General features: G+C 50.8%; 1 protein-coding gene across 2 annotated transcripts in view; it reads right to left on the reverse strand.

Annotated features, from left to right (window-relative positions):
• Positions 1 to 23,314, reverse strand: part of rasal1a (RAS protein activator like 1a (GAP1 like)) — a 386,120-nt gene that overhangs the window by 51,881 nt on the left and 310,925 nt on the right. The window lies entirely within an intron of this gene.

Here is a 23,314-nt window from a genome sequence, read left to right on the forward strand (position 1 = left end):
AACGATGATATATTTCCAAGTCAGGATGGTAAGTGACTCGGAGGGGAACTCCCAGCTGTGGTGGTGCCATGTGACGTCTGCTCTTGTCTTTCTAGGTGGTAGCATACATGCAGTTTGGAAGGTGCAGCCTAAGGAATATCGCCAAAGCAGCTCAGAGCCGGACATGCTGAAACAAAAGCAATATGCAGTGGAAGCTGGAAGTCTGAATAAGACAGAAAACACTCAGCAGGCTAAGCTGTACCTGCAGGGAGAAAAACAATACGTGTTTGAGGCCAATGACCTTTCATTAGAACTGGAATATACTGAGCAAGTGAAAATCCTGCCTTCCAAGTCTCACTCATCTCTTATCAAATTCACTCATCTAGGTTCAAAAATACAAGCTGCTTTCATGTGTTTTTCTCCTAAAAGAAACACCCTGGGCGTGATTCTCCTTTCCTGAGACTAAGTGTTTACGCTGGTGTAGAATTTGTGGAGTTCCACGACAGCAAACCTGACGGCGCACCTGAACCGATTCAGCGACTGTTGAGGGGCTAGCACCGGCGCCACGTGCGACACAATCAATTCGTGCGGGATTCACCGGTTGGGCGATTGACACTCAGGAGGCTGACAAACTGCAGTCGCAGAAACACACTTCACTCCCCACACACACCACCCCAGCCAACAAGATGGCAGCAAGGCGCGCGGCCCGATGCATCGCGAATGGTGTGCCGGAGACCCTCCTGGATGCGGTGGAGGAGAGGCGGATGACCCTGTAACCCGGCCCGGGAAGGAGGCTGCCAGCCGCTGCCATTCACCGTGCCTGGCGCAGGTGGCAGAGGTGGTGAGTGCCGTGGGCAACGCCGTTCAGACCGGCCAGCAGTGCCGGAAACAATTGCATAACCTCCTCAGGTTGGCCAGGGTGAGTAGGCAGCACTGTGCTCCTGGATCTAACCACGCCCCCAATACACCGTAAACATACCCGCCCCCAACCAGGAGGGTAGCCGAACCCCCACCCTGCACCACATGCCACCACCCATACTGGCCAACATGGCCGGGTGCCCTGGTCACTGAGGTCACCAGCTACCCATCCCCTGGACTGTATGCATCAGATTGTTTAACACTGTAATTTCCTGTTTGCCCACCCCCCAGGAGACGGCCGCCCACAACCACCGGGAGAAGGAGAAGATTGGAGGGGGACCGCCTGACTTGTGGCCCCTCACCTTGGCAGAGCAGATGGCCCTGGACATGGTTGGCGGCCCAGAGGAAAGGGAGATGGCCGGGGTGGAGTTTGGCTGCGGGCAAGGAAGTGAAACCCCGCTGAGTTGCAGTTGCCCATTACTCGTGTGCCAAACCACCCCCCTCCCCCCCAACCACCATCACCCCCACAGCACCCTCACCCCTCCACCACTCTCACTCCCCCCGCAGGCCACCCCCCCCCCCCCCCCCCCCCGCCTCGCGGTCTAATCATGCGTCTTCTCTTGTGTCTTGCAGGACCTGCTGGAGATGGGGCGGGCCCATCTGGTGTCCCCCACTCACAGCCAGTCCCAAGGCCGAGGCCTCCCGTGAGCCGAGCATCGATGCTGAGAGCTGCTCGGATGCCGGCCCTTGACCTGAGGCGCAGGACACCCCAAAGTTTGAGTCTGAGGATGACACTGACTTCCCGTCCCAGCTGTCTCCAACACCCTCCACCATCCCAGAGACACTCACGTCGGTTGGGCACTTTAGTGGAAAGACTCCTGGGACTCTATCTGGTGCGCACCACCCAGCTGATCCGGTACAGCAGGTGGAGGTAGGAACACCCAAGGGGGCGGATGGTCGGCGTGCAGGCTGATCCCAGGGCCTAACTGCCGTCCAGACGAGTTTCGGGCTTCTGGAATGGACAGTGCCACTCATAGTGTACGTGCAGTCACAGAGCCAGGAACTACAAGAGGGGTTGTTGGCGAGCATCCAGCTCCTGCAGGCGCAGTTGGAGGAATCCAACCATGTGCAGACCACCGAGACCAACACCACACGTGCGGCGTCCGCTGTGGAGGCATTGGGGGCAACAGATTTGGCTACGGATCAGCATGTCCAAGGCCTGTGGATTCTGTGCTAGCGCAGGGTTGCCGCCTCATGTGCGACCATGCGCCAGAGCCACCTGAAAATCGCAGCGGCGTTCCTGAGTGAGGCCCAGTCACAGGGGGCCATGGCTGGGAACGTCGGTGGGATTGCCCATGCGCTGGCCGGCGTGGCGCAGACACAGAGAGAGGTGGCCCATTCGCAGAGGGAGATGGCGTAATCACTGGCTGATGTGACACAGACGCCGAAGGTGGTGGCACAGTCAATGGGTGATGTGGCACAGTCCCAGACGATGATGATCCACTCCCTGTGCTCCATGGCTGCCAGCATGCAGACCCTTTTGAGACGAGATCGGGCCTCCAGGACTGGCAGCGCCAGGTGTCAGGGGAGTCTCAGGGGATAGCTCCACTCGCACCCGTTCCATGGAATAGCCCGTGGGCAATCGGGCACCCCGAGGGAGGAGGAATTGATGGGGTCCGTGCCAGTGACTCCCGCAGGGGAGGTGACAGAATACTGCAGAATCTCAGACCCCCCCCCTCCTGTCCCTGGTGCATCTGGTGGGCAGCGGGCAGAACAGAGTGGCACCACTCCACCTGTGATGCCCAAGAAGCAGCCGGGCCCATCCAGGTCCCCCAGAAGACGGCCGCCAATTGGGACCCAGGTCACAGGGCGGGAACCACAGCAGGCTGCCTTCACTACTGCTGTACTATCTGGGGAATTATCAAGGCATAGTGTTAGGGCCCGTAACGCCGAAAGTTAGACACAAGTTAAGTTGGCATGGGTGCAGGGTGCAGTTTAGCTATAATGGCTGGGGCACAAATCTGTATACATGTTGCCACATCAAACACCTGCTCACACTGTTACAACCTGCCTCGGTTCTCTAACTGATGGGTGTGAGGGGTGGGCTGGCCAGAGAGGGGGCGAATTGGCAGACGTTGTGGGCAGCCTGGGCTCCCCACCCTACCCCGTCCCCACCACCGCCACCCCAGAGATTCAATGGGACTGTGTGATGGAATGGCCAGCTCACACGCAGGGCTCACCCAGGTGGACGGTGGAAAGTGCTACTGTGGGCAGGAGTCAGACGTTGTCAAATGATGTGGAGCAGCAGAGCTCATCGTAGAGCGGGTTGTCATCATCTTCCATCCCATGGACCAGATCCAGTGTTACTGCCACCCAGGGCCCACCCCCCCGTATACACAAAAGGGGTTGCACGCGAGGGGGTTGCTGGGGGTGGGGGGTGGGTGCAGTGTCCATGCCCCTGTCCAGTTCCTCCCCACCACCCCGACTTGGTGAACCTGGAGGCAATCAGAGCATCCCGTGTGTGTTGGCGCTGGCACACATGTCTTGCGGCATCTCTCACCTGCCTGGGCTCCATGACATGCCCATCCTCCCCCTCACCCGCATTTTCCATGTCAGACGAGGCCTGGCGTTTCCTTCGCTTCCTCCAGCACATCGCCCCTCTGCTGCGCGATGATGTTGTGGAGGGCACAGCCACCACGATGTGGGCAATCCTCTCAGTGTCATATAGGAGGGCCCCTCCAGTGCGGTCCAGGCACCTGAACCACATCTTCAGGAGGCCAAAGCTCCGCTCGATCTCGTTCCTGGTTGCTGTGTGGGTGTCATTGTAGTGGGTCTCCGCATCAGTCTGTGACCTCCAGATAGGTGACCACTGTCGCCCAGGAGCCACCTCCCATTTGGGGGGGCATCTCAAACATGTCATGAATCGTTGAGTATTCCAGGATGAAGGAGTCGTGCACACTGCCCGGGTATCGGGCGCAGATGTGTATGATGCGCAGCTGATGGTCACATATCAGCTGCACGTTCATCGAGTGATACCCCCTTCAGTTAGCGTAGAATGGCCTGTCATCAGCCGGTGCTCGTAGGGGGTCATGTATCCCATTGACCACATTCTGGACCCAGGCCACCCGTCGATGGCAGCAAACCCTGCTGTTCGGGCATCCTGGTGGGCTCGGTCCACATTCAAATGGATGTATTGAGGATCCTGGACATATAGGGAGGTGTATGGCAGAGGATTGGGTGCGGGTGTGGGGGGGGGGGGGGGGGGGGTGGCACGGTGGACCTGGTTGGGCACGGGGGGTACTCACCATCTTTGCATAATCAGGGGCCAAGATGGGTGGTCAGTGGGGTGTGCAGCAAGATGGCTGCCTTGCAGGCCGCAGCAATGGCAGTCCGTGACTGGACACTGCCAGTCCCATGGTGGGGGTCACTCTGGCCATTTGGCCCCGTTCCCCAGTTACACCCTCCTCCCCCGGCCCTACAGGGCCCACCCCGCCCCAGCCAATGTCCGGCCCGGCAGCCCAGGGTCACGCCTCTCTGTGTCCTATCTCCTCTCTCCCTCCCTCATCAGCCATGACGCCAGATTCACGATTTTTAAAAGTACAAGTGAACCCCGCCGTGGGGATCTCGGTCCATCGGAGGTGGAGAATTGTGGTGGCCCCAGATCATACCCAGCTCACCTCTAAGGGGTCCTCTACACCCAGCGCATCCCACCTCACACGTTCAGGGTACTCACCGGGGCCCGATCTCCAGCCAGGAAAATGCCAGCCTGGCACCAATGTGCCTGGGTGGCACCAGCAGTGCCAGGGTGCCAACCTGCCCAGAGGGCAACCACCTAGAGGCCCCCGATCCCCTGGGTGACCCTCCCAAGTGGCGTTCCATCTGTTTCCCATTTGTGGGGACCAGCACTGAGCATTGCTAGCCCGAGGCCTCCAAAGGGGTTAGATCCCAGAGCTTGGTAGATCCGATGTGTGCATGTCAGAGTGAGACTCGCTGTCGGATAGCTTGATCTTGGTTTTGGATAATGCTCGGCACAACATCGAGGGCCAAAGGGCCTGTTCTGTGCTGTACTGTTCTATGTTCTATGTTCTATACCGGTTTAGGCCCGCTAGTGATATGCAAACGGAGTTTACTGTACATGCCTTCTGGACTGCATTGAAGCCGCTGTTGAGGCGACGGAGGATTGCGATTTGGCATCAAATTTGCAGCCACCACGATGGTGGTGTCGGAACCTATTCTCCGCCCAATCGCGTTTCCCGTTTTTGGCCTGAACCAACGGAGGAACCCTCCCCAGGTGTTTAAATAGGTTTTGCTCTTGGTTCCAAATCTCACTATTAATATTTCCTGGATGTTTGCGGCCTGATGAAAATTAAAAAGATCAAATGTGCAATAAAGAAGACAATAAAGTTTTCACCTGCAAATTATTAAAAGGGGTAGAGCAGTTAGATTATCTTCTATCCATGTCTGAACTATGGTGCTTGTGGTGTGTTATAGTTCACCCAGGGAGTTGCTACGGTAACATGGGCTTCTACATGCATGTTGTAGTCAGCTGCTATGGCTAGTGATGGTAGAAGCTTGAAAGTTCCTCCCCTCACATGGCTGACCAGGATCTTCTCCCCCTACTGCTGCCATTAGGGTGTGTTGGAAGGATTTGCAAGCTGATAGTCAATCTGTTTAGCCATGTTATGAACACATCTTCCTTGCCAATCTAGCCCTGGGAGGTATTCAAACTGGGGCCTCTCGCTTAGAGGCAGGGACACGCAGTCTGAACCCGATACCATTGCAATATTGTGAGACTAGTTGCGATGTCCTAAGGTCATGGAAGGAGTTATATAAATGCAAGTTCTTTCTTTACTGTACAACACAGCAAGAGTAAAATTTAGTGACTGAATTATGTCTCTCATTTTAATCTATGAATGATTCCCCCCCACCCCTGGACCACCACTCCAAAATGTGAAAGTACGTGCACTTGTACACACAAACATATTCACACCTCTTCACACACTGCAACATCTGGGACACTCAGAGTAGATCAGCCGCTATGCATTACGAAGATGCATATTTGCTTTGAGCAGTCATGTTGACTGGGATGTGGAAATCTTTTCCCATTTACCAGCAGGGGGAGCACAGTTACACAAGTGCAAAACTGAAAGAAATGTTGATGTTCCAATGCGGCATGCAGGCTTGGGGAAAACTTAACCAGAAAAGCAAATTGTGTGTACAGTCAAGCAGAGGGATCATTGAATGCGCTGCCGCAAAGGCAAAAAAACCCAGCAGAAATACAGGTTTGCTTAGTGATTATATTGACTCTTGTTTATATCCTCATATTTACTCAGCATTATCTTGCCAAAGGTAAAAGAGCAAGAGAGGAATTCTCTGTCCCGCTGCAGTGACTGGAGGTTTGGCTGAGTGCCAAGGGCGGGATTCCCGCTGGCAGCGGAGGTGGGGTGAACTCGGATCGCTGAATCCTGGCCAGGATTGTGTCAGAGCACCCTGACTGAAGTATGTGTAAATCGCGCATTAAAAAAAAATCTCAATTGTTTCTTCAACTTTCCCAAGCACACATCAAGCTTTTGAGTAAGATTCAAGTATAAACACTAAATATTATGCCAAAAACAACACGGAAACTTGAAACTAAAATTCCAACCTACTACGTTATGAATAATTCAAATATTGTTTAGGAGAAACGGGATAACACACTCAAGTCATGCTCAGAAAGAGGCCCAAAGTAGGCAAGGTAACTGCTGTACCTGCTCCATGGGCGCCAGTGCACGGCCTAGGCTGCTTTGAGGCCTTGGTCTCAATTACACATCACTGACAATCGGCAGTAATAAGCTGCAGCTCACCGGCTCTTTGAGGGCAGGATAAAACCTGTCCCCCAATATGGGGTCGAATGGGCCTGACGCAGGCCGGAGAATTTTAAATAAGGGCCCAGGAGGACCCTCGGGAGGCCCACCAATAAAAAAACTGACTTTTGGGCCTGTATTGCAGTCTCCAGTAGACCTTTTAAGAATTCTGGTTAAGCTGCTCAATATCTGCTATTCCTTGGAGGAATATGTATCTGGAATACTGGTCACCTTATGTAAATTTGTAGGAAATAGTTCAGAAAAGGTTTACTAGACTAATATCTGGAATGGGCGGATTGTCTTATAAGGAAAGGTTGGACAGACTAGACTTATATCTACTGGAGTTTAGAAGAATAAGAGATGACTTGATTGAAACCGTTAAGATCCTGAGGAGTCTTGACAGGGTGGATGTGGAGAGGATGGTTCTTATTATGGGAGAATCTAGAACCAGGGGTCACTGTTTAAAAATTAGGGGTCGCCCATTTAAATGGAGTTCAGGTGAATTTGTTTTCTCTCAGAGTTCCGTGAGTCTTTGGAACTCTCTTCCTGAAAAGGCGGTTTTGGAGAAGCAAGGGGAGTCCGACAAGTTTCTTAAGTCTTTTTATTCAGCAAACAACATTACCTACCGGGTCCTCTCTCCTTTCTGGTCAACCCCACACTGGCTGAACTTTTATATCAGTACTAATAAGCTACCTGATGTGTTATGTACTCTGGGATAACACAAGCTGCAACTGGATGCAGCTTTAACCAAAAGATACTCCAGACCTTGAAGTTAGTTCATTCTGATTTATTGGACCAGTAGCACAGTTAGCTCAGTTCTCTCTGAGTTTGACTCTCTGCTAACCTAAGTGTGGTTACTCTGTCTGACTGAACCAGACTAGCTCTTAGCCACGTGCTGGAGGTGTGATACTGTACATACACCCTGACTCACTCTGTAGATGTTCATCGGTGGAAAGACACGGAGTGTGAGTGCCTCGTGCCTTTTATAGTGAGATACCACCCCTGAGTGTCCTGCCTGCTCAGTGGTCATGTCCTGTTCTCTGTGTTCATTCACTGCCTGTCTGTGCCTGTCTGTATATCATTATCTGCATGTCTGTATATCATGACATCTCCCCTTTTTAAAAAATGTTTTGTTGGCATATGGGAACGTACTTACATGTGGTGGCATATATTAACATATTTACAAGCAGTGGCATATGTGAACGTATTTACATGTGAAGACAGCTGTCTAATCTGAGAAAACAGAACATAGCAAACAAAACAAATGTTCTTAAGTCCAGTCTCTGGGGCTTGCATCTGATCCTTGTCGACTGCCGGAGAGGTGGTGGTGGGGATGACGGTGCCTTGACAGGCGGGATGGAAGCCTGACTGGTGGCCTCGTAGTTCGAGGTATCAGGAGGTGGCAAAACAACGGACGGAAACGGAGAAGAAAGCGGTTGCGGGCTTGCAACTTTCGTCGCACAACAGAACCATCAGCCATACGTACAACATACAAGCGCGGCGCAGCCTATCGAACAACGGTAGCTGGAGCAGACCAGCCACCATCCGGTATCTTGATCCTGACAGTGTCTGCTGGGGATAACACGGGCAAGTCGGTGGCATGAGCATCATAGCCCTGCTTTTGCTGGTTTCGGAGCTGCTGCACCTTCTGCAGCAGCGGGAGGTGATCCAGGTTGGGCAAGTGTATGGCTGGGAGTGTCGTCCGCAGGTCCCTGTTCATCAGGAGTTGAGCCGGCGACATGCCAGTGGACAGGGGAGTCGCCCTGTACGCAAGCAGCGTGAGGTAGATGTCAGAAGCAGAATCCGCAGCCTTGTAGACGAGCTGTTTCACAATGTGCACCCCTTTTTCAACCTTCCCATTGGACTGCGGATAGTGTGGGCTGGAAGTGACATGTTTGAAATAGTATGACTTGGCAAACATAGACCACTCGTGGCTGTTGAAGCACGGGCCAGTCACTCATGACAGTGAGTGGGATACCATGCCTGGACATCGTCTCCTTACAGGCCTTGATGACGGTCCGAGATGTGAGGTCTGAGAGCTTCACGACTTCAGGGTAATTTGAGAAATAGTCAATAAACAACACGTAGCCACGACCATTCGCACGAAAGAGGTCGATGCCAACCTTGGACCACGGGGAGGTCTCGATTTAATGCTGCTGGAGCGTCTCCTTGCTCTGCGCCGGCTGGAAGCGTTGACAGGTCACACAGTTGAGGACCATGTTCGAGATGTCCTGGCTAATACCGGGCCAGTAGACAGCCTGCCTGGCTCTGCGTCTGCACTTCTCGACGCCCAGGTGTCCCTCATGGATTTGGCGGAGCACCAGGCTCTGGAGACTGAGTGGAATGACAATCCGGTCCAGCTTGAGGACGATAGCATCAATCACCGTCAGGTCGTCCTTTACATTGTAAAATTGAGGGCACTGCCCTTTCTGCCAGCCATTGGCGAGGTGGTGCATGACACGCGGCAAGAGGGGGTCTTTGGCTGTCTCCTCCCGGATACAAACCACCTTCTCTTCAGACGCCGGGAGGGTGCTAGCACACAGCTGCACCTGTGATTCAATCTGCCGGATGATTTCCAGTAGTTCACGAGGCAAGGTGATGGAGCGGGACAATGCATCAGCGATGATGAGCTCCTTGCCAGGCATGTACACTAAGTCAAAGTCGTACCTTCTGAATTTGAAGAGGATGCGCTGCAACCGAGGCGTCATGTCGTTCAGGTCCTTGTGGATAATGTGGACCAGAGGCCTATGATCCGTCTCGACAGTGAATGTCGGCAGGTCATAGACATAGTCGTGAAACTTGAGAATGCCAGTGAGAAGACCCAGGTATTCCTTCTCTATTTGCGCATACCGTGTTTCGGTGGGCGTCATGGCCCTCGATGCGTCGGCTACCGGTGCCCAAGATGAAGTGTCATCGCGTTGAAGCAGCACCACACCGATGCCATCCTGGCTCGCATCTGTTGAGATCTTTGTCTCCATGTCTGGGTCGAAAAATGCCAAGACGGGTGCAGTGGTAAGCTTGGCTCTCAGCTCCAACCACTCTGCCTGATGTGCTGCCTTCCACTCAAAGGCAGTGGACTTTTTCACCAGGTTTCGTAGGGCCGTGGTGTGTGAGGCCATGTTTGGGATGAACTTGCCCAGAAAATTGACCATGCCCAGGAAGCGCAACACCGCCTTCTTGTCTTCAGGGACCTTCATGGCTTTGATGGCCTTGACCTTGTCTGTGTCCGGGCGCACGCCCTGCTGAGAGATCTGGTCACCTAGGAACTTGAGTGTCGACATGCCAAAGCAACATTTGGACCTGTTCAGCTTCAGGCCATTGGCATGGACACGGCGGTAATACCTGCTGGAGACGGGAAACATGCTCTTCAGGGGTTGTGGACCATATGATGATGTCGTCCACGTACACACGAACCCCTTCAATGCCCTCCATCATCTGCTCCATGATGCGATGGAAGATCTCCGATGCCGAGACAATGCCAAACGGCATGCAATTATAGCAGTATCTGCCAAACGGTGTGTTGAAGGTGCAGAGCCTTCTGCTGGACTCATCCAGCTGGATTTGCCAAAATCCATGTGACGCATCTAACTTGGTGAAAAAACATGCGTGTGCCATCTCACTGGTGAGTTCCTCCCGCTTCGGGATGGGGTAGTGTTCATGCATTATATTCTTATTGAGACACTTGGGATCAATGCAGATGCGCAGGTCTCCCGAAGGCTTTCTAACACATACCATCGAGCTGACCCAGTCAGTCGGTTCAGTTACCTTGGGAATGATGCCCTGTGGCTGAAGATCCTTGAGCTGTGCCTTCAGGCGTTGCCTCAGTGGAGCCGGGACCCGACGTGGTGCGTGGACCACTGGCTTGGCATCAGGTCGTAGCAGAATCTTGTATCGATATAGCAGCGTGCCCATCCCGTCGAACACATCCGGATACTGAGCGAGGATGTCGTCAATGCCGGCCTGAAGATCCACATTGGAGGATGTTGTTGTGTAAACCCGCTGCACGAGGTTCAGCTGCTTGCAGGCATGCGCGCCAAGTAGGGATGCCCTGTCTGGCTTGACAATTTCAAAAGGTAACCGTGCATGGGTGCTCCGGTTGGAGACGAGTAGATGGCAGGATCCCAGTGCCGTGATGGCATTTCCGTTATAGTCCAGGAGCCTGCAGGTTGCTGGAAGGACCTTGGGGGGCTTCTTGATGCGTTTGAAATCTGCCTGTGAGAGGAGGTTGGCAGAAGCCCGTGTCCAGCTTAAACTGGATGGGGCAGTGGTTGACCTACATCACCGCACGCCATTCGTCCGCAGAATCCACAGCGAGGATGGACTGAATTTGTGATGAGTTGGATGTGGCACATTCACATTTGGTAATGATGCCCACACAGTAGGTGGAGGCATTCTTCCTCTGGATCCGTTGTGCTGCCAGGATCAGAATCCTGTAATCGACGTTGCACACTCTGAACGTGCCGTCGTCAGAATTGGGAGCGCTGGCCCCTGACTGGTGGTGCAGACCTGCACAAGGCTGCATAGTGTCCAGGCTTCCCGCAGTTTAAACATCGCCTGCCTCTTGCAGGGCAGTGTTTCTTTAAGTGGGCGCTGCCGCAGTTCGAGCACGTCATGACATCAGCGTCCTGACGCTCCGCGCGTCGTCGCACATGTGCAGTGCAGGTGTCGGCCGCTTTGTTATCCCGTTCGCATTGCACATACGTGGGGCCCCGGGAAAAGCTCGCGAAATGGCCGCTTTCATCAATGCTGAGTTGCTGCATCCGGGAGATGGCCTGCACACGCTCTGCCACGTGGGAGGCAAGTTTCTCATTTTCAGCCGATTTGTAATGGGCATAGCGATATTTGGCCCAGTGCCCGCAAAGTCTTGTTGCGGCAGAGATAATAAGTGCTTACAATCAAATTTCAATTAACCCACCCGGAGTTTGACATTCAGCCGCTGATTTGGAGGCTCTTTGCTGATGGCATTTCAAGACATTCCAAGTTGGAGATGGAACTTTGGGTTGAGGTGCTGTGCTTCATTGTGGTTAAGCTAATTGGGAGTCTTTAAAGGTTTTGCACCATGAGATGTAGAAATAATTAGAGTAAGATTTGCACCACAAAGGAACAGCCTGGCTGTCGCAAAGTGAGCCAGAGGAATCTCCGCCCCCACCTCTAGTCAGGGAGTAAAGTGTAGATGTTGTTTTCTTTTGCTCTACTCTCATGTTGCTATGGCTCCCAGCTCATTGGAAGCCAGCAGCATCCAATGCTTTGAAATTTAGGTCAGGTCAAATCCCGGGCAGGATTCTCCGGTCCTCCAGCCGCGGTGGGATTCCCTACTCCCTACTGCGTGTCAATGGGATTTCCCATTGAAGCCATCCCACGCCGCAGGGAAATGTGCAAGCGGGAGGTGCGCTGCCGGTGGGAACAGAGAATCCCAGCGGCCAGAGAATTCCAGCCCACTTCCCGGAAGGAAAGAAAACAGTTAAGGCGAGGAAATAAGAATACTGATTGCTTTCTTCTGGGATCGTGTCAGCTACACTCTAGCTGAACCCTCGGGGTCATGACACGCTGCAGAATGTGCCATCAGCTTACAATGACATCTGAACAGCTTCATTGCAATGCTGCGAGATAGACAGGGGTAATTACTGACATCAAGGCACCCACAGTTCAGGCATCCACAGTCGTCGCAGGCTCACAGCTAGTGCTGAACGTGCAGATTATCACGGTCGCAACTGGCAGCCGTCCACATGGAAACCAGCTCCGCATGTTGTGTGGTAACCCACGGATGTGGCACACTTAAATCATTCTCCCGTAACCCAGACGACAAAGGCAACAGCTCAAATAATGGACAGTGGTGGGGTAGCATGAACTGCGGCCCTGGAGAAATAACACCAGGCACGTTTCCACTTTTTCTCTCCCTCCTGATATGCTGAAAATAGCTGAAGCCACAGCAGCAATTATAGTCAAATCGAACATCCGCATTTGGAGCACCAATCTCCTTAGCAACCTGCAGTCCAGCGACCAACTGTTTTTTTTTTTCCAAGGGTACCATCAGATATTACAAAAGAATGAATACATTTAATGAATTGATTAATTTTCTCAAAATGCAGTTACCAATATCCAGAAAACATCAAGAATCCTGAGTATTCTTAAATTTGCCGTCCAGTTCACTGTGCCTATAGAGCAGAGTTAAAATGTACACAGCCAACAAACTGAGGTGAGAACATAAAACGACACTTCCAGTCAGCCAGTGTTTGAAATGTAATATTTCGGGTGGGATCCTTCACCGGGACTGAAGTCTGTTGGACAACTTCTTCTGCAGGTCTCTCCTCTTTCAACTGCTGACTGGCTAGCTGTCTTGTCAATAAAGTGCTTTTGTATTTAAGACGGTAATAAATGGGAGCAGAAGCAGGCCACAAGGCCCATTTGACCTGCTCTGCCATTTAATACGATTCTAGCTGACCTTGGTCTTCAACTCCATTTTGTAACCCCCCCCCACCCCACCCCCGGGCACCAGGTTTCATAATATTTCTTTCTACATTGAGCAATTCAATTCTTCTGCTACCTTCACAATAATTAGTAGATGTGGAACAGGCAGATTACTCTCCATAAGCACTGTCTATGCCTAAATTCAGGATAGCTGTCCAGAATGACAGAAGTTATGCCTGGCTGATATTGAAAAGTGATACATATACATAGATACATAGCGTGACAGCAACCACTTTTACCTGACTTTTCAGCATAAGCATTAATCCTATTTAAAGGTCAGAGGTTTTATAAAAACTGAATGACCACATAAACAAGCAAAGAGGGGTTAAATGAAAGTAAATTAATTAACTAGTCAAGGGAATTTGGTGCTCACCTGAAGGAGGTGCAGAGAAGCAGACCTGTGAGGGAGTCTCTGGAGCAATTGCATCACAGCCAGCAGGTGAGTGATTGGCTTGTAACTGGTAAGTGATTTCTCTCTCTTTGACTTTCTCTTAGCTGTGTAGTGTAGTTCAAATTTAACTTCAGGTTTAAGTCATGGCAGGAGAGCTCAGACCCGTGTCATGCTCCTCTTGTGAGATGTGGCAAGTCAGGGACCCTTCTGGTGTCCCTGACTCCTTCATCTGCAAGAAGTGTGTCCAACTGCAGCTCCTGTTAGACCGCTTGACGGCTCTGGAGCTGCGGATGGACTCACTTTGGAGCATCCGCGATGCTGAGGAAGTTGTGGATAGCACATTCAGTGAGTTGGTCACACCGCAGATTAAAATTACTGAGGCAGATAGGGAAAGGGTGACCAACAGACAGAGGAAGAGTAGGAAGGCAGTGCAGGGATCCCCTGCGGTCATCTCCCTCCAAAACAGATTTACCGTTTTGGAAACTGTTGGGGGAGATGGCTCACCAGGGGAAGGTGGCAGCAGCCAGGTTCATGGCACCGTGGCTGGCTCTGCTGCACAGAAGGGCGGGAAAAAGAGTGGCAGAGCTATAGTGATAGGGGATTCAATTGTAAGGGGAATAGACAGGCGTTTCTGCGGACGCAAACGAGAATCCAGGTTGGTATGTTGCCTCCCTGGTGCAAGGGTCAAGGATGTCTCGGAGCGGCTGCAGGGCATTCTGGAGGGGGAGGGTGAACAGCCAGCTGTCGTGGTGCATATAGGCACCAACGATATAGGTAAAAAACGGGATGAGGTCCTACAAGCTGAATTTAGGGAGTTAGGAGTTAAACTAAAAAGTAGGACCTCAAAGGTAGTAATCTCAGGATTGCTACCAGTGCCACGTGATAGTCAGAGTAGGAATGACAGGATAGCTAGGATGAATACGTGGCTTGAGAGATGGTGCAAGAGGGAGGGTTTCAAATTCCTGGGACATTGGGACCGATTCTGGGGGAGGTGGGACCTGTACAAATCGGACGGTCTGCATCTGGGTGGGACCGGAACCAATGTTCTCGGGGGGGTGTTTGCTAGTGCAGTTGGGGAGGGTTTAAACTAATGTGCCAGGGGGATGGGAACCGATGTAGGAAGTCAGTGGGGACAGAAACAAAAGGCAGGAAGGGAGAGTGTGTAAAGCATGACCAGAGAAAGCAGGGCAGAGAGCAAGGAAGGTCTACATTAAACTGCATTTATTTCAATGCAAGGGGCCTGACGGGCAAAGCGGATGAACTCAGGGCATGGACGGGCACATGGGACTGGGATATTATAGCTATGACTGAAACATGGCTAAGGGAGGGGCAGGACTGGCAGCTCAATGTTCCGGGGTACAGATGCTATAGAAAGGATAGAACAGGAGGTAAGAGAGGAGGGGGAGTGGCGTTTTTGATTAGGGAGAACATCACGGCAGTACTTAGAGGGGATATATCCGAGGGTTCGCCCACTGAGTCTATATGGGTGGAACTGAAAAATAAGAAGGGAGAGATCACCTTGGTAGGACTGTACTACAGGCCCCCAAATAGTCAGCGGGAAATTGAGGAGCAAATATGTAAGGAGATTACAGATAGCTGCAAGAATAATAGGGTGGTAGTAGTAGGGGACTTTAACTTTCCCAACATTGACTGGGACAGCCATAGCATTAGGGGTTTGGATGGAGGGAAATTTGTTGAGTGTATTCAGGAGGAATTTCTCATTCAGTATGTGGATGGACCGACTAGAGAGGGGGCAAAACTTGACCTCGTCTTGGGAAATAAGGAAGGGCAAGTGATAGAAGTGCTAGTGAGGGATCACTTTGGGACAAGTGACCATAATTCCATTAGTTTTAAGATAGCTATGGAGAATGATAGGTCTGGCCCAAGAGTTAAAATTCTTAATTGGGGCAAGGCCAATTTTGATGGTATCAGACAGGAACTTGCAGAGGTAGATTGGGGGAGACTATTGGCAGACAAAGGGACGGCTGGTAAATGGGAGGCTTTTAAAAATGTGTTAACCAGGGTGCAGGGTAAGCACATTCCCTTTAGAGTGAAGGGCAAGGCTGGTAGAAGTAGGGAACCCTGGATGACTCGAGATATTGAGACTCTGGTCAAAAAGAGGAAGGAGGCATATGACGTACATAAGCAACTGGGATCAAGTGGATCCCTTGAAGAGTATAGAGATTGTCGAAATAGAGTTAAGAGGGAAATCAGGAGGGCAAAAAGGGGACATGAAATTGCTTTGGCAAATAATGCAAGGGAGAATCCAAAGAGATTCTACAGATACATAAAGGGGAAAAGAGTAACTAGGGACAGAGTAGGGCCTCTTAAGGATCAACAAGGGCATCTATGTGCAGAGCCACAAGAGTTGGGTGAGATCCTGAATGAATATTTCTCATCGGTATTCACGGTGGAGAAAGGCATGGATGTTAGGAAACTAAGGGAAATAAATAGTGATGTCTTGAGAAGTGTGCATATTACAGAGGAGGAGGTGCTGGAAGTCTTAAAGCGCATCAAGGTAGATAAATCCCCGGGACCTGATGAAATGTATCCCAGGATGTTGTGGGAGGCTAGGGAGGAAATTGCGGGTCCCCTAACCGAGATATTTGAATCATCGGCAGCCACAGGTGAGGTGCCTGAAGATTGGAGAGTGGCGAATGTCGTGCCCTTGTTTAAGAAGGGCAGCAGGGAAAAGCCTGGGAACTACAGACCGGTGAGCCTAACGTCTGTAGTAGGTAAGTTGCTAGAAGGTATTCTGAGAGACAGGATCTACAAGCATTTAGAGAGGCAAGGACTGATTCGGGGCAGTCAGCATGGCTTTGTGCGTGGAAAATCATGTCTCACAAATTTGATTGAGTTTTTTGAGGGAGTGACCAAGAAGGTAGATGAGGGCAGTGCAGTAGACGTTGTCTACATGGACTTTAGCAAAGCCTTTGACAAGGTACCGCATGGTAGGTTGTTGCAGAAGGTTAAAGCTCACGGGATCCAGGGTGAGGTTGCCAATTGGATTCAAAATTGGCTGGACGACAGTTTTTCAAACTGGAGGCCTGTGACCAGTGGTGTGCCTCAGGGATCGGTGCTGGGTCCACTGTTATTTGTGATTTATATTAATGATTTGGATGAGAATTTAGGAGGCATGGTTAGTAAGTTTGCAGATGACACCAAGATTGGTGGCACAGTGGATAGTGAAGAAGGTTATCTAGGATTGCAACGGGATCTTGATCAATTAGGCCAGTGGGCCGACGAATGGCAGATGGAGTTTAATTTAGATAAATGTGAGGTGATGCATTTTGGCAGATCGAATCAGGCCAGGACCTACTCAGTTAATGGTATGGCGTTGGGGAGAGTTATAGAACAAAGAGATCTAGGAGTACAGGTTCATAGCTCCTTGAAGGTGGAGTCGCAGGTGGACAGGGTGGTGAAGAAGGCATTCGGCATGCTTGGTTTCATTGGTCAGAACATTGAATATAGGAGTTGGGACGTCTTGTTGAAGTTGTACAAGACATTGGTACGGCCACACTTGGAATACTGTGTGCAGTTCTGGTCACCCTATTATAGAAAGGATATTATTAAACTAGAAAGAGTGCAGAAAAGATTTACTAGGATGTTGCCGGGACTTGATGGTTTGAGTTATAAGGAGAGGCTGGATAGACTGGGACCTTTTTTCCCTGGAGCGTAGGAGGCTTAGGGGTGATCTTATAGAGGTCTATAAAATAATGAGGGGCATAGATAAGGTAGATAGTCAACATCTTTTCCCAAAGGTAGGGGAGTCTAAAACTAGAGGGCATAGGTTTAAGGTGAGAGGGGAGAGATTCAGAAGGGCCCAGAGGGGCAATTTCTTCACTCAGAGGGTAGTGAGTGTCTGGAATGGGCTGCCAGAGGTAGTAGTAGAGGCGGGTACAATTGTGTCTTTCAAAAAGCATTTAGATGGTTACATGGGTAAGATGGGTATAGAGGGTTATGGGCCAAGTGCGGGCAACTGGGACTAGCTTAATGGTAAAAACTGGGCGGCATGGACTGGTTGGGCCGAAGGGCCTGTTTCCATGCTGTAAACTTCTATGATTCTATGATTCTATGAAATGAATTCAAATACATAGGGATACCACCAATGCCCAGGGTGTAAAAGCTTGACAGGGGAAACGATTCTTACCATGAAACTGGGCATATGTTGCTTATGAATTTTTTTGTCCATTGCCGAAGGAAAGAGACATGCTGTCAAAGCTGTTCGTCTTGCACTCATCCGGACAAATGCAAGAATACTAAATTTCAAAGTGACCAACAATGTATGCAGCATGAGAAAAAGGAAACTGATTGGCAAGTGTATTCTGATTGGTTGAGGTGTTGCCATGGTGAATGCACCAGAGAACAGTTATCCTTCAAGATTTTGTTTGAATTCAAAAAGGGCAAGTCAACTCTGATTGATTGAGGCATTGTCATGTGGAGTGCACCAGGGAACAGTGTCCCATTGTAGTAAATTGTTGATCCATTTTATAAAAACTCATAAGGAAGATGTTGTTAACAAAGATGAATTTATTTACATATTTACAATAGAGTGCGTAATGCAGCATCTCACTCACAGTGCAATCCTAGCTGGGACTATTTGTTACAGCAGGCCCTGAGTTGGGCCTGCTTTTATACCTTGCTCAGAACGAAGCCCGAGGTAGTTGGCCTATGGATCAATGATTGTTTCCCCAGGGTCCTCGTAGGAGTTATGACACCTTTGAAATTTGGTTCTCTTGTGTCCTGAGAGTGTAAAATGAAAATCTTTAATAGCATGTCTCTTTTTTCAGCAATTCTCAAGTTCTGTACTTCCACGTGACTATTTTCTGTCCAGTAGAATGAATGAATGTGAAATCATGAGTAACTTAAACACAATTTTGTGATATGAAGTTGCATATTGCCAAGCTCTTACGCCCGACACTGAAAATAAATTCTGGGCGGGATTCTCCGATCCTGGGGCTAAGTGTTGACGCCATCGTAAACGCCGGAGCGTTTTACGACGGCGTCATCTGGCCCCTAGGATCAGCAATCCTGTGCCGCACAGGGGGCCAGCATGGCACTGGAGAGCCTCATGCTACTCAAGCTGCCGATACTGGCGTCAGCACAGCCGGCGCGGGTCCGCACATGCGGACCAAGGTCGGCGCGAGTTCGCGCATGCGGGCCAAGGTCGGCATGAGTTCGCGCATGTGCGTGGGTTGCCGAACATAGGCCCCCACCAGGATAAGCCTGCCCGCCGATCGGTTAGCCCCGATTGCGGGCCAGACACCGTGGAGGTCCCCCCCGGAGTCGGTTCCCCCCTCCCCCCCCCACTAGGCCGCACCGCCCCCCCCGCAGCATGAACGCCGACGTCCCGCTGGGTAGGACCACACGAGAACGATTCTCCGGTTGCCGGAGAATCGACGGTCCCCCTGGCGATTCTCTGACCTGGCGCGGGGTCAGAGAATCCCGCCCTCTATCCCACAGTACTGGAGAATAGTGCCACAAAATATATAGCATGGTTTACGACAGAACGTACAAAGGTGTGGGATGAAAAAGGCCACTCGTCCCATCAAAACTCTCTCACTACCACGACTCTTCCACGAAGGAATGTCTTTCTTGTTGGAAATACTGGGCAATCTCAGATTGGAGAGAGAAGGGAGCTAACGTTTCGAGTCTGGATGACCCTTTGTCAAAGCTCTTACCACAGATGCTGTCAGACCTGCTGAGATTGTCCAGCGTTTTCTGTTTTTGTTTCAGATTTCAGAATTTGCCTTTATATCTCTCGTTGAAGTTATCACAAAACTGAAACTAAATATTGGGAGTTGAAATCATGAAACTCATCTTGAGCTGCAGCTGTGAATTTGAATAATATCTGAAGTTGAATCCTGTGTAAAAAAGGTAGCCACGGAGAATAAACTCAGCAATGTGCTTCTCATTCAATTTAAATCAAATTCCAGTGCTAAAAGCTTCCTGACTCTCAGCTCCCGCTCTTTTTAAATCTCCGCTCTGACTCTCAGCTCCCGCTCTTTTTAAATCACCGCTCTGAATCTCAGCTCCCGCTCTTTTTAAATCTCCGCTCTGAGTCTCAGCTCCCACTCCTTTTAAATCTCGGCTCTGACTCTCAGCTCCCGCTCTTTTTAAATCTCCGCTCTGACTCTCAGCTCCCGCTCTTTTTAAATCTCCGCTCTGAGTCTCAGCTCCCACTCCTTTTAAATCTCCGCTCAGACTCTCAGCTCCCACTCCTTTTAAATCTCCGCTCTGACTCTCAGTTCCCGCTCTTTTTAAATCTCCGCTCTGACTCTCAGCTCCCACTCCTTTTAAATCTCCGCTCCCGCTCTTTTTAAATCTCCGCTCCGACTCTCAGCTCCCGTCCTTTTTAAATCTCCGCTCTGAGTCTCAGCTCCCGCTCTTTTTAAATCTCTGCTCTGACTCTCAGACTCCGCTCTTTTTAAATCTCCGCTCTGACTCTCAGCTCCCGCTCTTTTTAAATCTCCGCTCTGACTCTCAACACCCGCTCTTTTCAAATCTCCACTCTGACTCTCAGCTCCGGCTCTTTTTTAATCTCCGTTCAGACTCTCAGCTCCCGCTCTTTTTAAATCTCCGCTCTGACACTCAGCTCCCGCTCTTTTTAATCTCCGCTCAGACTCTCAGCTCCCGCTCTTTTTAAATCTCCGCTCTGACTCTCAGCTCCCACTCTTTTTAAATCTCCGCTCTGACTCTCAGCTCCCGCTCTTTTTAAATCTCCGCTCTGAGTCTCAGCTCTCGCTCTTTTTAAACCTCCGCTCTGACTCTCAGCTCCCGCTCTTTTTAAATCTCCGCTCAGAGTCTTAGCTCCCGCTCTTTTTAAATCTCCCCTCTGACTCTCAGCTCCCACTCTATTTAAATCTCCGCTCAGACTCTCAGCTCCCACTCTTTTTAAATCTCTGCTCTGAATGTCAGCTCCCGCTCTTTTTAAATCTCCGCTCTGCGTCTCAGCTCCCGCCCTTTTTAAATCTCCGCTCTGAGTCTCAGCTCTCGCTCTTTTTAATTTCTGCTCTGCGTCTCAGCTCCCGCTCTTTTTAAATCTCCGCTCAGACTCTCAGCTCTCGCTCTTTTTAAATCTCCACTCTGCGTCTCAGCTCCCGCCCTTTTTAATTTCCGCTCTGAGTCTCAGCTCTCGCTCTTTTTAAATCTCCGCTCTGCGTCTCAGCTCCCGCTCTTTTTAAATCTCCGCTCTGAGTCTCAGCTCCCGCCCTTTTTAATCTCCGCTCTGAGTCTCAGCTCCTGCTGTTTTTAAATCTCCGCTCTGACTCTCAGCTACCACACTTTTTAAATCTCCACTCTGACTCTCAGTTCACGCTCTTTTCAAATCTCTGCTCCGAGGGGGGGACGGGAACAGCTGGAATAGATAATAGGGGGCCAAGAAAAAAGCTGCAAAGACTGGGCCATACAGCAGGGACAAAGGGCCACAGATCAAAATGGGGCCTGGCCAAGGTTGAACTGCCCAGTACGTGGGTGTGTGCAGATGTGTGTGGGCATGTGTGCCCATGTGTGTGGGCATGTGTATGTGTGTAAACGTGCACGTGAATGAATTCCGCTTGCCCTGTGTGTGTGCATGTCGATGTATGCATGCCTGTGCATGTCTGTGCGTGCGTTGCCTGTATGTGTGCATGTGTGTATGCATATGCATGTGTGCATACATATGTATGCATGTGCGTGCATGTGTGTGTCCATGCCTGTATGCACGCGGGTGTGCATATGTGTGTGTGCATATGCATGTGTGTGCTGTGTATGCATGTGCATATGTGTGCATGTGTGTGTATGTATGCGTGAACATGCATGTCTGTGCATGTGTGTGCACCCGCAAGCCTGTGCACATGTGTGCATGTTATATCCATGTGTGTATGCGTGCAAGTGTGTGTTCTTTTGCATGCACCATGTACACACACACTCACTTCCTATACTCATATTCCCTAAAAACTTATAGCAGTATTTTGAGCCGTACGAGGTGGAAGTTGGAAGTAGAAAGATTTAGGTACTGGAAATGGTCATTTGTCTCAATCAGCGCACACTTCTTCTTGATTGATTTCACTCTGACCTGTCTGATTTTTCGCTTTATCCATCTGTCATTATTTTCATCAGAAACATATCTCCCAAACCCATTACACCGTCTGGTTCATTGGCTCTTCTCTGTACTGGTTCTGAAATACCTATTTGTTTGCGTAGCGAACCAACTGAATGTCCATATTTTCAAATGAGAGTTTCTATTTTTCAAAACACCCGTCTGTGTAACTAATTTAACTCTGAATTTTATCAACTCCTTTCTTAACTGAAAACTTCTGGCAAGTTACACCAAAGGCTCCGATGATAAGCCCATCTCCTTCGATCTTTCCTCCGAGCTTCAGGGCGAGGTTAAGGAGACGACAGTTAAAGTCCGCTGAATGCACATTTAGCCAGGTGTTTCTCGGCACCTGCTGTACTGAGAAAGACGCCGCCACTCAACGGCACTGTGCCTGTTTTTTAGCCGTGGCGAGGAACAGACCGCCGAGGCCGCACTTACATCAATAGGAAAACTGCTTGCGGATCGGGGCGTGATTTCTAAAGGCAGCCCTGATCTTTTGACCCTCCGCAACACCCACATCACAGCCTCCTGACCCTCCTGCCCCCCTTCATCCAACTTGCCACTTCCGGGGTGCTCAAGCACCCCCTCACTCCTGTTATGGGCAAGGCACCCTCTGAGCCCAACACCTAGCATTGCCAACCTGGCACCTTGGCACTGCCAGCCTGGCACTCTGACAATGCCCTGCCACCCTGCCAGTGCCCAACAACCCAGGGACCTCAACTCCCCAGAGAGGGCACCCCCTCCCCCCCCCCCCACCCCACCCCTGGTGGGCAAAATCAAGATCAGCATATTTAAATCAGTCATTAGACTTATTTAAATATCATAGAATCATAGAATTTACAGTGCAGAAGGAGGCCATTCAGCCCATCAAGTCTGCACCGGCTCTTGGAAAGAGCACCCTACCCAAGGTCAACAACTCCACCCTATCCCCATAACCCAGTAACCCCACCCAACACTAAGGGCAATTTTGGATACTAAGGGCAATTTACCATGGCCAATCCACCTAACCTAAGCATCTTTGTACTGTGGAAGGAAACCGGAGCACCCGGAGGAAGCCCACGCACACACGGGGAGGATGTGCAGACTCCGCACAGACAGTGATCCAAGCCAGAATCGAACCTGGGACCCTGGAGCTGTGAAGCAATTGTGCTATCCACAATGCTACCGTGCTGCCCCAATATGAATGTGCCGGATTCTCCCAGTGCCCGGAATCTAACAGACTCACCTAGGAGACCTTACCAGGGTGCCATTTAGTGCTGGTCCACCCAAGCATGGGGGTCTCCCAGGCCTTTGGGCACCCCTGGCTGGTCAGGGACAGGGTAGGGTGGCACCCTGGCAGTTGGGGGGGTGAAGGTTGGGGTCCTGAAAGGGAAGTGGGGAGGTCTGAAAAGGGGGTCCCTCATTGACACCATAATGATGTATCCTTGGGGGGAGGGGTAATGCCCACATATTCGTGGGCTGACACTGTCCGTGGGTGAAGGGTGTGGGATACCCTCAACCTCAAATTGGAGTCGTCTTCCTCAGCATTTTCATCTTTGTCTGCCTGGCACTGTGCAGTTCCTGGCTAGAGGCACAACATCCACATGTGATCCGCACAAAGTCAAAATACGGCCTTAGTTGCTCAGATTTCTCATTGCCACCCAGTCTCAAACCTTCTCTTTACTTTTGACAATATGGGGTCTCTCTGGATCCAGT

The sequence above is a fragment of the Scyliorhinus torazame genome, chromosome 1 (genome assembly GCF_047496885.1).
Source record: "Scyliorhinus torazame isolate Kashiwa2021f chromosome 1, sScyTor2.1, whole genome shotgun sequence".
Classification (NCBI taxonomy): domain Eukaryota; kingdom Metazoa; phylum Chordata; class Chondrichthyes; order Carcharhiniformes; family Scyliorhinidae; genus Scyliorhinus; species Scyliorhinus torazame.